Below are 11,982 nucleotides of genomic sequence, written 5' to 3'. Positions count from 1 at the left end.
AACAATAACTTCGAAGAACTAAATTCAGACATCATAAAAATTATAACAAAAAACAAAACAACTATCTACGAAAACATTTCAGGCACAGCAAATTTGAAACACTTACAGGTCCACAAGAATAATTGTAATAAAAGAATACTACATAAAAGTAATACATGTCATTACATTTACAATAATAAAACTACAATTACACAATTAGATAACAAATTAATCATTGTAAAAAATATAGAAGAAACTAAAATAACACACAACTGTAATTTCAACGATTTTTACATAAAAGGCAATAATGTCATAAACTTTCATTCATGTAAAATTAAGATAGGTGATTTAGAATTTATAAACGAAGAATCAAAAGTTTTAACAGAAATAAATATACAAATGCCAAACAATAATATTAAAAAAATTATAAATAATGTAACATTAGAACATATTAATTTAAAAACAATTGAAAATAGGAAAAAAATAAATTATATTGATGACAATAATAAAGTACATTACATAAATTATACTATTTTGTTAACTATTATAATAATTTGTACAGTAGTATTTTTATTTAAAAGAATAAGTAAAAGAACACAAGGAAACCAAGTAATAATTGAGCTAACTGATAGAGACATGTTGGGAACTCCCAAAAATAAACATTATATTGATCCTTTTGCAGAGACTGCAAAATCTTAAGGGCGGAGGAGTTACATATTAGCATAGATGCTAATATTTCTCTCTCAATATTGCCACAATGTATCAACTACATTGTTGCATACAAAAATTGGTCACATCATAAATTTTAATAAAAATTCCTTATACTTCAAAACATAAATAAATATAAATTAAATTCCCAAACGACCACACAGAATTAGCATAGATGCTAATATTTCTCTATCAATATTACCACAATGTATCAATCACATTGTTGCATAAAAATTGGTCACACCATAAACCTTAATAAAAATTCCTTATACTTTAAAAACATAAATAAACATTATGAAAACGTTACACGTCTTTCACATTAAAAATTGTTACAAAGTAACAACCCCTTCCTTAAGTGACCATACAATAGCTTCAACAAAGTAAAAGCTATTGTAAACAAACTTTGAGTGCATGATCGTGGGATCAACAAAAAGTCTTTGTACAGCATTAAGTGACTGTACCCAATGCTGATCATAGCATAATTTTAAGTAAGAGCTTAAAAAATGACGCTATGTTACCAACAGCAAACTTTTGAGTTATCATGCCAACAACAGAGAAACTTTCTGTTACCTTACAGTAACTTTTATGAAAACATTAAGCTTTCTGTTAGAACGAAAACTTTAAGCTGGTTTCCATACAAAATTCAAAGCTCCAAAAATATAGCTTTTGAGAGCTTGAATTTGTCTCTGTTAAACCGAGTATAAAACCCTAAGATCAATCCTGTTAAGGTCAGATTTTGTTAAAGATTACAATTCTCATGTTCGGTTCCGTTATTGAGAAGATTCAATCGGTTCTTGTTAAAAATTATCAAAAAATTCATTTAAAGTTGATACAAAGAAATTGTTTAAAAATTATTAAAAAATTCATTTAAAGTTGATACAAAGAAATTGTTTAAAAATTACCAAAAAATTCATTTAAAGTTGATACAAAGAAATTGTTTAAAAATTATTAAAAAATTCATTTAAAGTTGATACAAAGAAATTGTTTAAAAAATTATCAAAAAATTCATTTAAAGTTGATACAAAGAAATTGTTTAAAAATTATTAAAAAATTCATTTAAAATTGATACAAAGAAATTGTTTAAAAAATTATTAAAAAATTCATTTAAAGTTGATACAAAGAAATTGTTTAAAAAAATTATTAAAAAATTCATTAAAGTTGATACAAAGAATTTGAGTTTAAAAATTTATTAAGATTTGTGAAATATCTAAGAAAATTGTTTAAGTTAAAGATTAATAAAAATAATATAAATTGTTAGTAACAAAAAGAACTAAAATTAACAATAAAGTAAAAAAAATTTTTGAACCAATGTTAATGTTGTGTCTTATTTAAAAAAATTACGCGTGCAGAGAACTTAACTATATACATATTACTACTCATTTATGTTATTATAATTATAATTATTAAATCATAAATTTAATAATTTCAAAAAACATAAATTTAGGCATAATCTAATTACAGATAAAATTATATTATTTGCATACAAATTGTACGCACACACATTACTTACAATTTTGCATTATTATATTCAATGCACCAACAAAGAAATAATGCGTACACATTCCCTTAAAACGAAAACAAAAAGAAGAAATCCATACACATTTGCTAATAGCAAAACACAAGCAGCTAATGCATAAGCAAGCAAGTTGCATATATTCCAAACGCATAATAGTCAAAAATGTAAAATTGACTATTAGCAAGCAATCAAAATGAAACCAGTTGGCGTTTTTTGCTGTTGCTAATGCATATTCTTATTTCATTTTCCTATGCAATGCGTTAGCAATTATGCAAGCAATGCAATTAGGAACAGCAATTCAAACCCTGCAACTGCTATAATATTGATAGCAATAATTATAACAACAATTATATTACTATATGTATTAATAAGAATATTTAAATTTAAATAAATTTTTATATATCATATATGGATTTGACAGATTTAAAACATATACAGTATGTCAAATATTATATGTACATTATTGTGTTTTTGATTTTTTAAATTTTATAAATTATTTTTCGAATCTTGAAAAATGCAAAATTGTTACTTGGAATGTTGTGCTTGCTATGCAACAAAAATTCTGTCATTGTACTATTCTTCGCTGTACCGTTACTTTAAAAATATGATCGTACTTTGCGTATTTCATTTTAAATAATTATATGTGCAAAACACTTCTAGCTGAACATTTTTGAATATTGTGTCGCGGAGAACGGTTTATTTGTAAAAATTGGTTTACCTTTACTGTAAATTTACTATTTATAAAAATTGTGCTAAATTGTGATACAATATTTAATCTAGCTAAGCTATAATGCCGTGTGCTTCTAGTTTGTCTGAGTACGAACAGGGAATCATCATGGGAATGCATGAAAACGGTTATAAGATCGCTGAAATAGCGACTAGACTCAATCGGCATAGGAACTGTGTTTCCAGGTTCCTGAAAAACTCGGCGAAATACGGTACAGCTCCACGTAGTGGCCGCAAAACCAAAATCGATAACCGGTGCGAGCGCCGAATTCGACGTCTAGCAGTGGGTGATTCGATGAGCAGCGGAGAAATAAGGGCCCATATGGCACTTCAAATCACAAGTAGTAGAATTATTCACAAAAATCACTTCATTAAACACAACACAATGGTGCCTAAACCAAAGCTTTTGGAGAGGCATATCAAGGTCCGTTTAGAATTTGCAAATAAATACCAATACATGACCGATGAGTGGCACAATGTTGTCTTTAGTGATAAAAAAAAATTTGATTTAGACGGACAAGACAATTGCAAAAAATTTTGGCGTGATTTACGACAGGATCGGGTATTCTGCAATAAGCGAGGTTTTGGTGGTGGGACTGTTATGATATGGGCTGCGTTCTGCTACAAAGGAAAGATCCCTGTATGCTTTATATCTACCCAAATGAATGCCAGTATGTATGTAGAGCTTCTGGACTCTGAGTTAGTGGAATTTGCTGGTAATTTATATGGTAATAATTGGAGCTATCAGCAGGATAATGCATCAATTCACACTGCACAGGTAACAAAATGCTTTTTTAGTGACAAAAAAATTCCCGTATTGAAGTGGCCAGCATTGAGTCCTGACGTAAATCCCATTGAAAATCTCTGGGGAATTCTTTCTGCCCATGTTTCTAAAAATGGAACACAGTTTGGATTACATCAACATTTATTAAATTAACAGACCAAAATAAAAAAATTCACATATAATTATTTACTATGAAAGTAATCTTTAATTAAATATTTTTAATTTAAATTTGGTACTTTTTTGTTTTTTATTTCTTTATTTAATTTTGAAAAAATATGATGCACATATAATTATTTGTATGAAGTATATCATTTTTTTTATTTAAAAAGTTGTGAAAACCGCAGCAGGATCGTATAAAGCTGTTCGCGTTTTCGATTTTATTGTCAATGCCCTTTCTTATTCTGTGAAACCTTGCTGTAAGCTGCCCAAAAGCATTTTCAACAACTCTTCGACATTTAGGAAATTGGTATGACCTTTGTGTTGATGTAAATGAATTACGACGTTTTTGGAATGTCTTTTACCCCTCTGAAAAGTCTGGGTAGTTCTCAGACGAAACGCGTCAGTGGAAACTGATAGATGACAGTGTCTTAAGTTACTATAATGAAGCTACATATTATTTCCCCATATGAACAGATGTTCTTTAGACATATGTTGCTTGACAGTTACTATAATGACAGTTTTTTAAGGATTTCTATTTTTATTGTCTGGGTAGTTCTCAGACGAAACGCGTCAGTGGAAACTGATAGATGACAGTGTCTTAAGTTACTATAATGAAGTTACATATTATTTCCCCATATGAACAGATGTTCTTTAGAACATATGTTCCTTGACAGTTACATAATAATAACAACGTTTTTAAGGATTTCTCATTTTTATTGTCTGGGTAGTTCTCAGACGAAACGCGTAAGTGGAAACTGATAGATGACAGTGTCTTAAGTTACTATAATGAAGCTACATATTATTTCCCCATATGAACAGATGTTCTTTAGAACATATGTTGCTTGACAGTTACATAATAATAACAACGTTTTTAAGGATTTCTCATTTTTATTGTCTGGGTAGTTCTCAGACGAAACGCGTAAGTGGAAACTGATAGATGAGTGTCTTAAGTTTGTAGTGCCCATGACCTACATCATTGTTTAATATGCCAAGTCATTGCATAAAGCAACAAAACAATTATGACATTTATTGAATGCACATTTGTCGTTTTGACTTTGACCATATTACACTTTTGAATTTACTTTGACTCACGCCGTTATGATTGTGCACTTGTAACATAACGCGAGAGTCATACGTTTAATCATGTGTGGTCATTGTACTGTAGTAGCACAAATTCCATAAGAGAAATATAATATTTTATGAATAATGTTTACCACAATATGCATAAGTAAAATGCATGTTATCGCATGCTCTCACTTTGTAGGGTGAAATGTAAAACCGTAAATTATTTTGTAAGAGAAAAAGGTACGATTTAAATTACGATCTGAGCAAGCTTTGAATAAAAAGCCTTATTTGTAAGCTCAGATCATTTGAATATAAACCCAAGAGCATCGCTCACTTGGTTGGATTTTGTCGGTTTAGCATTTTCAAAGTAAATATTGCAACATGTAGAACCTTAGAGGTTTAACTTTTAGTTTTAAGTTAGGTTTAAGTTTTCATTCTTTTGTACGGTCTTAAGACGGTTAGAAGCGAATTCTACCCGTTAATAAATATATCTTTTTAAAAAAATATAACCAGACTCGAATGAATTAATTTGCATATATATACAAGATAAGAAATGTATAATACAGATATTATGAATATATCTTATATATAAAAATCATATACTTTATTGAAATTGGGAGGTACGAATGCATTGATTGGTTACTCATGAACATATAGAAATTAAATAATAAGTTTAGTACATAAAATAATTTTTGTATAAATAGTGTAACATTTTCGGAATAAAGTTAGATTCATTTAGATTCTCTTTAGATTCATTTAGACTTCTTTCATTGAATCTCAAGTTATAAGCGGCATTCTTGCTGGTAATAACTAAAAGGCGGCTAAAGAGCTTAGTAATACTAATAAGCGGCTGAAGAGCTCAGATTAATACTTAACTATTGTTAGGTCGAATTTAAATTGGGCTTAAATAAAATTATAATTTTTGAGAATAATATCCTGCCAATATCCTGGCATTAGATGGCAATCCTGCCACCATATTATTACATTGCAGCACGTTTAAATGGTACAATTTAAATATTACATCCTGACATAATATTACAATATGTTCATGACATATATAAGTTAACTCTCGCGTACCCCAAAATTCGGCCCTGTGCTTAGTTTCATTAACGGAGCAATCATGCGATGTTGTTCGAACGCATGGTTGCTACCAAACGGGATTTCCATTTGTTTGTCTGGAAAAGTCCCGTTTGGCTTCGGTATCTCCCAACTTCGCAAAAGTGCGCTCGGTCTCTCCTGCTTCAGACTCCGAAGAAACAACACGTAATTTATTTAAACTAAAAAAGAACATTTAACTTATATGTCCTAGTAATTAAGAATAAGCACGGAGTTATTGAGTTATTATAATTATTCCGTAATATAAGGTTACATATATTGATGACATATATATATCCAGAAATTGGATATTATAATGTATATAGTTACATATTAGCATAGATGCTAATATTTCTCTATTGCCACAATGTATCAACCACATTGTTGCATAAAAATTGGTCACATCATAAAGTTCAATAAAAATTCCTTATACTTCAAACGTAAATAAACATAAATTAAATACCCAAACGACCACACAGAACTGTTTGAAAATTCCACTTATCCCGTACATTGTAAAAAACGCTACACGTTTTTCACATTAAACATTGTTACAAAGTAACAACCCCTTCCTTAAGTGACCATACAATAGCTTCAACAAAATAAAAGCTATTGTAAACAAACCTTGAGTACATGATCGTATGATCAACAAAAGTCTTTGTACAGCATTAAGTGACTGTACCCAATGCTGATCATAGCATAATTTTAAGTAAGAGCTTAAAAGTGACGCTATGTTATAAACAGCAAACTTTTGAGTTGTCATGCTAACAACAGAGAAACTTTCTGTTACCTTACAGTAACTTTTAAACAACATTAAGCTTTCTGTTAGAACAGAAACTTTAAGCTGTTTTAATACAAAAATTCAAAGCTCCAAAATATAGCTTTTGAGAGCTTGAATTTATCTCTGTTAAACCGGGTATAAAACCCTAAGATCAATCCTGTTAACTTTAGAATTTGTTAAAGATTACAAGTGTCTCATTCGTTTCTTTAAATAGTTTTGTCAAAGAGTACATCTATTTTAAATTTGAAATTGAATAATTGAAAGTGAAAATTAGTAAAATAAATATTTTAAAGATAAAATATTTAAATTGAAATATTAAAATTATTTAATAACATATATTAAAATTTAACATAAGAAAATTTGAAGAAAAAAAGGTTTCATTGACTACGTTTAATAAATAAAATTTAATTAAATACAAAATTCCATTTTTGTTTTTATTTCATAACTTTAATTCACTTATTTGCGTGCAACCACGTAATTATATACAAATACACTAATTGGTTCCAAGCGCATTGCATTGTTTACAAACAAATGCACAATTCCACACAAGGAATTTGACACCACACATATCGGCGGCACTTTGCCTTCGATTTAACCATATGCTTGCCAGGCATTGACCGCATATACAACAACATCAACAGTAAACATACTCGAGACAAGTGGAATCGAAGACGCTTACTTAGCAATAAATTATTAAATATTAAAGTACTTACGCTGCGCCGTTTTGTATATAAATAAAACTACATACAAAATATTAAAATAAATAACACCAATATATGGTATAATAATTATAAAATATTTACTAAATAAGAAAGTACATACGCTGCGTCGTTATGTACCTAGGTTAAGTTGAAAGTAAAAATTCAAATAAAAATCATAACAAGAAATGCACTCATAAGAAGCGCACCAAGTTCTCCAACTATACAATCGTTGCTTTTATTTTTAAAAATAGCAATCTTTAATAAAATGAGAAACGCCAATAAATATCGGCGATTGTAACAATTATTATTTTGTAACGATTACAATATATATATTGTAATGACCCAATTTTTCCCGCACGAAAATTAGGGTTACATAATATCAGGCGGTATTAACTTATTTGTGCAAATAATAAGCATGAACACAAGCCCTACACAGCCAAAAATAATTTCGCACAGAAAGACTTGAAAAACAATAAGCAGGGGCGCAAATTGTAAACATGCAAAAACAATGCTTACATATAAAAGGCGATGTTTTTCTGAAATTCCTTCTTCTTTTTACGATCGTTGGATGTTACAGATCGGGCTTTTGGTGACGGAGTTGGAAAAATTGGGAAAATATTATTCGCTCTTCTTTTGACGACCATTGGACGTTACAGATCGGGTTTAGTGACGGAGTGGTAGATGCTAAGTGGACAGCAAGTCACTTGTTGTGCCTGACAACGGGAGAACGGTGCAAACTATAGGTGAGGTGTAGTGTACCAGTCTGAGAGCTTTAACAGTTGTCAGATGAAGGAAGTACATAGAAGGCTTTTACAAGTACTCTATGAACACCCTGCACAAAAGATACACGCTGACACCCGAGTATAGTATCACTTGCTCTTCATGGAACCAACAATACTCGGGAATAACCAGGGAAAATAACATTCCGTGCTGTGAAATAACATAGCTCCGGCTGAGAACCATATAACTGTTTAGAAATTGCATCGTGTGCTGTGAAATAATATAGCTCCGGTTGAAAACCATACAACTGTTTTGAAATTGCATCGTGTGCTGTAAAATAATATAGTTCCGGCTGAAAACCATACAACTGTTTTGAAATTGCATCGTGTGCTGTAAAATAATATAGCTCCGGCTGAAAACCAAACAACTGTTTTGAAATTGCATCGTGTGCTGTGAAATAATATAGTTCCGACTGAAAACCATACAACTGTTTTGAAATTGCATCGTGTGCTGTGAAATAATATAGCTTCGGCTGAGAACCATACAACTGTTTTGAAATTGCATCGTGTGCTGTGAAATAATATAGCTCCGGTTGAAAACTATACATTTTGCGTTTTGAAATTATTTAAATATTTTTTTTCTATTATTATTATTGCTACCTTATTCGGTATACAATATCATAGGTCATAAGGTATTGCTAGTTTCAGAATTACAACATGATCAAATAATTTAATAATCATAAAATCCACGCCGAATCCACGAAGCTCGTGCACAGCACAGTTTACATTATCGACACTTGATTGTATTATCGACACGTGCATACATTATCGACACTTGTTTAAATTATCGACTCTATGTATAATATATATATATATTTATATGTTTACGTACTGGTATAACAAATGTACTAGTGTAAAAAAGTAACGGTGTAAAATATATACCGATATAAAAAATGTACTGGTATATGTCATATCTGAACTGACATGTCATATCTGAACTGACATGTCATATCTGACTTGACAGGTGACATGAATGATGACAGGTCATAGGTCATATTTTATATTTGAATTGTATATTTTATGTTTTTATTGTACATTTTATATTTTTTTGTGTTTTAGATATTTGTTGAATGTTTTATATTTTTATTGTTTGCTTTATATGTTTATTGTATTTTTTATAATTCTATTGTTTGTTTACTGAGTGTTTTGTATTTTAATTGTAATTTTAACATTTTTATTTTTTTTGTTATGTTTATTGCGTATTTGTTGCTTTTATTATATATTTTGTATATTATGAATTTATGCTTTTTTTTGTGTATTTTATGTACGGATTTTATGGATTTTATGGATTTATTACTTACATTATCGACAGTGTTAGTAACATTGACATTATCGCCGCTGTCGGTAGTGACTGACATCGACACTGTTGGTAATTATCGTCATTATCGACACTTGTTCACACTATCGACACTTGTAACCCAAATTTTTTAGGGAAGAGTAATATAATTATAAGAAATGTTAAATATAACAAATGATAAACACTCATTATGAGTATGCTAGAATATTAATGGATTATTTATAGTACATAAGAAATTTGAAACATTGTTAGTACATAAGTTTTAAACGGTATAAACACCGGAATATTTTGCCTAATAAACCAGACTTAATTCAAAGATCAAAGAACACACTTGTCTTCTTAATGATTGATTGGTATCTAGTTCTGTACGGCATAATAGCTGATGAGAACAATATCCTATACGGCATAAGAGCTGAAAGGATATAATAAGCGGCTGGAGAGCTAAGATAATATTCGAAATAAATTCATAAAATATACATATTCGGTATATGCACAACATTACATTGCGCTCCTGCCATATACTTAGTAAACATACATTACATGGCGATCCTGCCATATATTTAGTAAACATACATTACATTGTAATGAGAACATGTTTTGTATTTTTTTTGCTACAATCTTAATAAAGTCTTCTACATATCGAGGCTTGCTTGAATTCACGTCCACTTATACCATTGCATGACACTTGTGACGACAAGATGGCTCTATCACCTGCAGATATCCTAATTGGCAGATCTCTGTTGGCAGTGCCAGATGAACCTATTGGCAAGGTACCTAGCAACAAATTATCATACTGGCGACAATTAAGGCAAATGCAACAGCATTTTTGGCGACAATGGCATAATGAATATCTTTCAACTTTGCAACCACGTTCCAAATGACATCAGAATGGTGACAACATCAACATAGGCGATGTCGTGGTTATCCGGCACGAGAATCTACCAGCAACACATTGGCGGCTTGGCAGGGTGATTAAACTTCACCCAGGCGAAGATGGTTTGGTACGAGTAGTCACGATCAAGCATTCAGCAGACGAATGCATGCGACCTATCCAAAAGATATGCAGGCTTGTGGAGCATTCTGAACGTACTCGTCCAGCCGGGGAGGATGTTTGAGATTTGGCACAGCAACCAGGCGATATGGCATCACCCATTTTGTAGTTTTTGACAGTGGCATGTTAACATCTGGCAAGCAATAATTTTGGCTTCGTTTTTGCTTTTTCTTTCTCTTCCTTCTTACTTGGATACTGACAGAGTGTGCACGCTTTTTTTGGCTTCGCGAAATATAAGTAATTTATAAGTTATTCTAGTCTAATTTTCGTAAATTAAATAAATACATAAACTTTTGCGTGTGTGGAAATAATTGTGTTTGTTTTTTCATACAATTTCTGACACTATTATTGAGGGTATAAAACCTAGGATCATCTATGTTAACTTCAGAATTTGTCAAAGAACACAAGTGTCTCCATCCGTTATTCTAATCGTAGTTTTATTTATTTTCCTTTCAGTTAATTTTTGTAAAAGATTACAAAAATTTGAAACATTGTGAAAATCAAAACTTAAATAAAAATTTTGTAAATTACAATTGGAAATAAATTAAAACTAAAAATTTTATTGCCTTACTTTAAATTAAATTGAAAATTTTTGGAAAAATTTAAATTAAGTTAATGTAATTGTAAAATCTATCAAAAAAAAAAAAAAATAATAATAAAAAATAAATAAAGAAATCCCGTTACAATGAAATATCTGTGTTTTTTTCAATTTTATAAGCGTGCAACCACGTAACTATATACTTGACACGTTTTCTCAAAGTATAAAAAGGCTGTGTGTTATCGAGAAAGTTATTATTCAAGTTTCGTTCTTACACATCGAACAATAATAATTAAAATACTAATTAAAATACTAATTTAAAAAATGAATAAAAATAAAATTAATAATAATAATAAAGTGTTAAATGAATTGAACACCGGACTTTAAAAAACCAATAATGTCCTTATCTAATTTTCCTGTGGCAATGGCTTTTAAAATCATCAGTGCAGGACGGAAATTCACAAAATTTGGGATGAAGATTTTGCTTGAGCTGTAAGAAAATGTGGCTTTTCTTCCAACAAAACATAATGAATTAAGCGATTAAACTATTGAGTACTTAAACGCTGGAGGATATACAATCAAGAAGGTTATGACTAATAGTAATAATTATAAATTTGTATTTGAAAAATAAATAAAATTATAAAAAGAATTAAAAATAGTGTATGTTGTTTGTGAAATTTGTAAATCGGAGTTCAAACATAATAGGTCATTAAAACGACATATAAAATTAAAACATCCTCAGTGTGATGTATGTAAATCAAAATTTTATAACCTAAACGAGCTTTTAAAACATAAACAATCGCAAC

The sequence above is a fragment of the Teleopsis dalmanni genome, chromosome 2, assembly GCF_002237135.1.
Source record: "Teleopsis dalmanni isolate 2A chromosome 2, ASM223713v2, whole genome shotgun sequence".
NCBI classification, from domain to species: Eukaryota; Metazoa; Arthropoda; class Insecta; order Diptera; family Diopsidae; genus Teleopsis; species Teleopsis dalmanni.
This window is presented reverse-complemented; position numbering follows the sequence as displayed.